The 6,000-nt window shown below is 34.6% G+C and overlaps 1 protein-coding gene across 1 annotated transcript in view; it reads right to left on the reverse strand.

The window, feature by feature from the left end:
• tyn (trynity) overlaps positions 1–5,577 on the reverse strand; it is a 186,541-nt gene extending 180,964 nt beyond the window's left edge. Inside the window, exon 1 of the mRNA XM_074177996.1 lies at positions 5,341–5,577. The gene's annotated coding sequence lies outside the window, so the exon portion shown is untranslated. The remainder of the gene's footprint in view (positions 1–5,340) is intronic.
• Positions 5,578–6,000: the final 423 nt, after the last annotated feature.

Genomic DNA, 6,000 nt, shown 5'->3' on the forward strand with positions numbered 1-6,000 from the left:
GATACATGAGAAACAACACCGGTCCCAAAAGGGTACCTTGTGGGACCCCACTGCCAGTGAAACGTTTCTGTGATGAAATTCCATCTGAGAGAACATTTTGTGGCCGATGATAAAGTTACGTCTCAAACCAAAGTAAATCCGTAAACTTCTAGTTTGCGAAGAAGTAGCATGTGGTCTACACAATCGAAGACCTTGGTTAGGTCACAAAACATGGCCGCCGCAGATTCTCTCATTAAGATTGGTGTACAGGTTTTCCAAGAATGAGAACACCTTTGTGTACCTTTTGAAGACTGAAAGCCAAACTATTTTTTTTTCTGTAGCTCACCGGCCAATATTCAAATAATCATCTCCAATATTTGAATCTACAGGTTATGTCTTGAAAAATTGAACAAAAACACTCGATTTCGGAAGTTTCGCTCTTCTTTTAATTTAGATGTAGAGAGTGTTGCCCCCTGAAACGGATGTAAGATCAAAATTTCGAAGAACAAGTCAAATTTTTTTCCGAAGGGATCCAATTTTAATATCAAATTCATACCCGAAATTTCACCCCATTTCACCTCAAGCCATTCTAGGAATTGCACGTGCAAATTTCGAGTTCGACAAAATGGACACTCACCTGAGATCATTTTTAGGTCTAGAGGTAGTCGTGAAGATTACTTTCTGAAATGGATAGCTATAAGAGCAAAATGTTAATTATTGAATTGAATCAAATTCATTACCTGGAAAACGAGGAATGTCAACGAGGAAATGTGTTCTCTAATTTAATGTTTACATGACAGTAGTTGTTTCGAAAGGACATTTTCTACCATTTAGTGTCTGAATGTAACTTCTACGCATGATCCACACATCTTTGTTAAGTTTGAAATTTATTGCTTTCTTTCTTCCTTCATTATTTTGTATAAAGATGGTGAATTAGAAGAATTAGAAAGTTTTTTTTCCAAAAATTTTGTTCGAAAGTACAATTAAGGACGACACAATGTGCAAATACATGAATAGAGTACGTATTTTCCAACAATATGACTTCATCGTTGAAATCTATCGTGCCTTGACATGAGACCGCAGGGCCGGCACCCGAGTCACCCGACTTACTTGACGCGGCTAGATATATCAACTGTATGTCGCCTTAGCTCAAAAATAAAAAAGTTACAGTTTATATGAATAAACATCAATTTGAAACAATGTTCAGACCTAGTGGTATTTATGGACATTATTTTCTGATATATTCTCAACTGATAGTGTCAATATAGGAATCAAATTGAATCAATTTCATTAATGCCACGTTTCATGGCTGTCAATGTCATCGTTTTTACCTTCGAAAGAATGAAGTGATTGATTTATTTACTGAATTCATTAAATTTTTACTTTTTGCACATTCGATTTTCATCCGACACAAACATTTAAAATTCCCAGTATCAACGAACCGAACTTCTCTGCTTCTCTATAAGTCATTATTCTTCCTAGAGAGATGATCGACAATGTGGAACCGAAATCAATTGATTTTCCACAAGAAGTCATCTGCAATCTCTCGCTATCATTTTTGCAATTTAAATTGCTTTTCACAAAGTAATATCCTCTTGAAGAGTCATCATCAAGTGAAGAAGAAGGAGACTATATCAACCATCCATTGGTGATGTGAAAATTAATCATCTGTACATTGTAACATATGCAAAAAATAATGTCTATCATAGACGCTGCCAAGCTCGTGATCAATCAGGTTTCTGGATAGTAGGTACGTGGAATGTAAAGCGTGAAGTGTTGTGAAACGATTTTTTTCAATTTTCTTCTTTTTTACTTGAGTTCCCATTACATCAGCAATCTCTCGCTATAATTTTTGCAATTTAAATTGTTTTTCAGCAGCAAAGTAAAATTCTCTTATGAAGCCATCATCAAGCAAGCAACAAGCACTCTATATCGACTCCATATTGGTGATGTGAACATTGTAACACATGAAAAATAACAATGTCTAGCTGATAGACACTACCAAGCTCGTGATGAATCAGGTTTTTGCAGAATATATGGAATGCAAAGCGAAGACGGTTAACGACTCTATTTACATTTTTTTCTAAATTGAGTCAACAAACTACTTTTCACACAGACATAGACTCCAGCATCTCATTAATAAAGATGAGAATCTAATTACTAGTAATGATTGATCAAAAATTTAATTCACGAAAGTTACATTAGGGGTTGAAATTGATTGAGAGGAATTTATGGAATTTTGAAAGAAAAAAAATTGTAATTGGACTTATTCTCCAATTAATAAACCAATCATCTTTTTCCATACCAGAGGTTTAATGCATCTGAGAAATAATTAATGTTATAAGAGAAGAAAATTGTTATCAAATCGGGGTGATTAATTCATTAACTCTTCTTCGGATACAAGATTACCAAGAACGAATGAGGTTGTGCTTTGATTGAAAGCCTTATTGGGAATTGATGATTTAAAAAAAAATTATTATTGGAAGACATTTTGAATTCAGAAATAACTAGCAAATGAACCATGAAATTCAACCTGTAAGACGACTGGATAATATTGTAGGGTTAGGTTAGATTAGGTCCAAAATGAGTGGGTCTATTCGACCTTCCACCGCAACCCACAAGGGTTTATTGTGGCTCACACCTATTCCTAGTCGACGAAATAAACCCAGATGGTAAGAGTACGGCTCTGCTAGACTCTAGGAATCTGATTCGGTCCCCAGCGGGGCGGGCACAAAATATGTGCTCTGCTGTTTCATAATTTTTCAAACAGAGGCGACACATACTGTCTTCCGACAGTCCGAGTCTCTGTATATGATGATTCAAATGACAGTTACCTGTAAGAAGGCCTGTTAGTTATCGTAGTTCATCTCTATTGTAGTCCAACAACTGTTTGGTATTAAGCTTAGGAGGGTGAATAAACGCTTTGGAGTGAGCCAATCCTGGAAGATTCTGCCAGAAGTCCATGAATTTTCTTGCCATCCAGGTGATATTGCAGAGAGCTTCTGTTGTGAATACATATGTATTTGAAAGATCACTCATCAACTATCATTTGAACCTACCATGGAGGGATCAATTGGAAGAAAAAAACAATATGAAATGGATGGTCCATTGAAAGTTCATTGTCTGTTTGAAATCTGTTTTTCCGTTAATCAGCTGTCGCCTCCATACGAACGACAACTCTCAGAAGTTAAGAAACTTGTGCGAGCTAGGGACTAACGAGGTCTTACCTTTTAACGAGTGATTCCTAACACGGTTGCAGAATCATGTGATTTTACCACTACAAAAAAGAAGATATATTTCAGATGTTTTCTAGAGATTTGTTTCAACCGATAGCAATGAAAACTTTCATCATACATGTATTCTGTAGATGATTCAATAATGTCAAGTGGAATATCAGATTTATTGTGGAAGTGAGCGGAGATTGAGTTTTTTTAAGTAAAATACAATCTTCAAAAATTATTGAAGACGGTAAAATGTTTTTTTAAATGGTGTATCAGCAAAAAGTGGCTAGATCTTTCAATAGATCTCTGAAAAATCAATAGTATCTGGATCTGCTGTCAATTGCAAACATGAATCTATCAGGGTTTTCGATTAATACTTTTTCATGAAATTTCACAATGTGGTGTTACTTGAATACTACTCGTATATGTTATCGATCAATTCCAATACATATCCTATCAGGGTTGTTGAAAATGACGATGAATTGATAGTAGTTCTGAGTTACCAAGAAGATGCTGAAGTTACATGATGAAGATGATTTTGAAATATTGTGAGATATACCATGAAAATTCTGACTTACTGTAAATACAATATTTGTTTTTCTGGGGAATGTACATTTTTTATCAATGAATAGTTAGCCAATTTACATAATTGAGAGAGATGAGAGATTTTCATTCTTAAACGTTGACATTGAAAGCTGTGGCCTTTATCTTTGATGATTGTTTTGTTTTAATATTTTTCAACGATGTTTCAATGAGTGATGAGAATCTCCAACTATACTATAATGTAGTAGATCCAAAAATGATACATATGTTGTAGAATGAATAACATTGATAAAAACATCTTGTTCCAGAAAAAATGGAGCACCAATTTTTTATGGCCGACATATTTGGTCAAATATTTTTCGGCTTATTAGATGAAGAAGCTATAGAATGGTTTTCCAGATCTCCTGATTGAACCCTAGTCAACTTTTTCTCATGAATGAAGTTACCTGACGATGTATTACTGTTCAGTTTGAAAAAAAAAAAATATGACTAAGAGATTGTTTTATTACAATTATAGCTACCATTTCAAAATCCCAATAGTGTACAGAACAAGGAAACGAATGATATGAATTCATAGATCTTGCATAACAGTCACAGTTATCAAATCGATTTGGAGACTTATTCTCAAATGTTTGATAGAGGATAATGGCATGAACATAAATTGACTTGTTTCAATAATTTTTTTTGAAACTGAATAACATGCTAAATATTCACGGTGACAGGTTTTCATTGGATAGCACTACACAGTTGAATTGAACTGAATAATATTACATCATATTTCCAAAATATTGGGAATCATTTTTCAGAAACATTTTCTGAGTATTTGTGAAATCATTCCAAATGAGAATCTCAATACGTAAACATTGTTTTGATTTTACTGAAATTTGAGTCATTCAGATCGCTTAGTTTGCTAGCCATGAATATTCATTCAGTTTCCAAAATTTCAAATTTGGATATTTATTTCTATTACTATTCAGAATTATAGATGATGTTAACTCTTACATATAATTAATATTTATTTATAAATCTCACACTCAAATCTGAAGTTGAATGTATATAAAACAGAAACAAACCAGGTCCTAGAACTGAACCTTGTACGACTCCAATATTGTATTTCAGTGAAGTTATTTTTTACTACCTCCATACGAAAAGCTTCGTTTTATTCGAATAACTGTTCAATCATGTATGAATAGGGCCTATAAAAATTTTTTGGAGAATTTAAATGTTTGGGTCATGCTTTTTTGGGTTATTTTGGACAAAGCTGATATTATTGCCGTCACAATTAACCAACTATCCAGTTTTCATTTTCATTGTGACCTGTCTGATAGGTTTTGTCTGAGATTTTTTATGTTTATCATGAACGAAACTAGCCCAATGCCGGTACCTTGGGGTACACAAGTGAAAAAATATTATTTAAATTGATTGACATGAACTTGATTACATTTCCTTCACAATCATAAATATTGTGAGTTTCAACAGTACTTTTTCCTAAACAATATCAAATGAACAGATTGAAGTTTTAGTTGCTAGTAACAAATAGGTACCAATAATTCGCGGCGTCCATAACCATAAACGCATCGTTACTTCGAACACCTACCTTGAAAATATCTCCTCTTCGTCAGCGTCGTCCGGCAGAAGTCACAGCTAAGCTAGCAGGCGTTGAACTCACTTGTTTCACCACACGCACCGGCACACTTGGATGTCAAAGTCAAAGTCACTCTCTCGCAATAGAACCAACAACTGCAAGTTCAACCGGAGGAGGAGAAGAAAAACAAGCAACGGAACAACGGAAGATTGTACGATTCAGCGCCTTCTAAGACTAAGAACTTCGAAATGAGTTCATCCTGCAGGTGCCAGGTCTTATAGACGTTATGCACGGATGGCCATTGGTGGAGAAGAAGATTCCTCGACGGCCATTGGCGAAGACGCGCTTTTTTACACGCTTGCTAGATTTCTTAACAGTTAGATGCGACGGTGGTGCTCTTGAGAAGGCTAAGATGGATGTTACGTTAGATTTTGAGGTCGACTTCGCGATTTTTATCGTCCTGCGACATGCCTTTTGTTGGGTCAAGACAGACCTGAAATTTCCTTTTTTGAAATTATGGTTTCTAAAAGCTTATGATTTTCTGATATTGAAGCTGAATCATAGTCAATGCAATAGTGCAACATATATTCCTATTTGAATAAATTCGAAATAAAAAAAATGTACGCATGTAAAAAGGTATACTTCGTTTTTTAAATTATTTGTTGTTGTGTA

The sequence above is a fragment of the Leptinotarsa decemlineata genome, unplaced genomic scaffold (assembly GCF_025532065.1).
Source record: "Leptinotarsa decemlineata unplaced genomic scaffold, Ldec_3_MD MMD2_tig00003335_RagTag_RagTag, whole genome shotgun sequence".
Classification (NCBI taxonomy): Eukaryota; Metazoa; Arthropoda; class Insecta; order Coleoptera; family Chrysomelidae; genus Leptinotarsa; species Leptinotarsa decemlineata.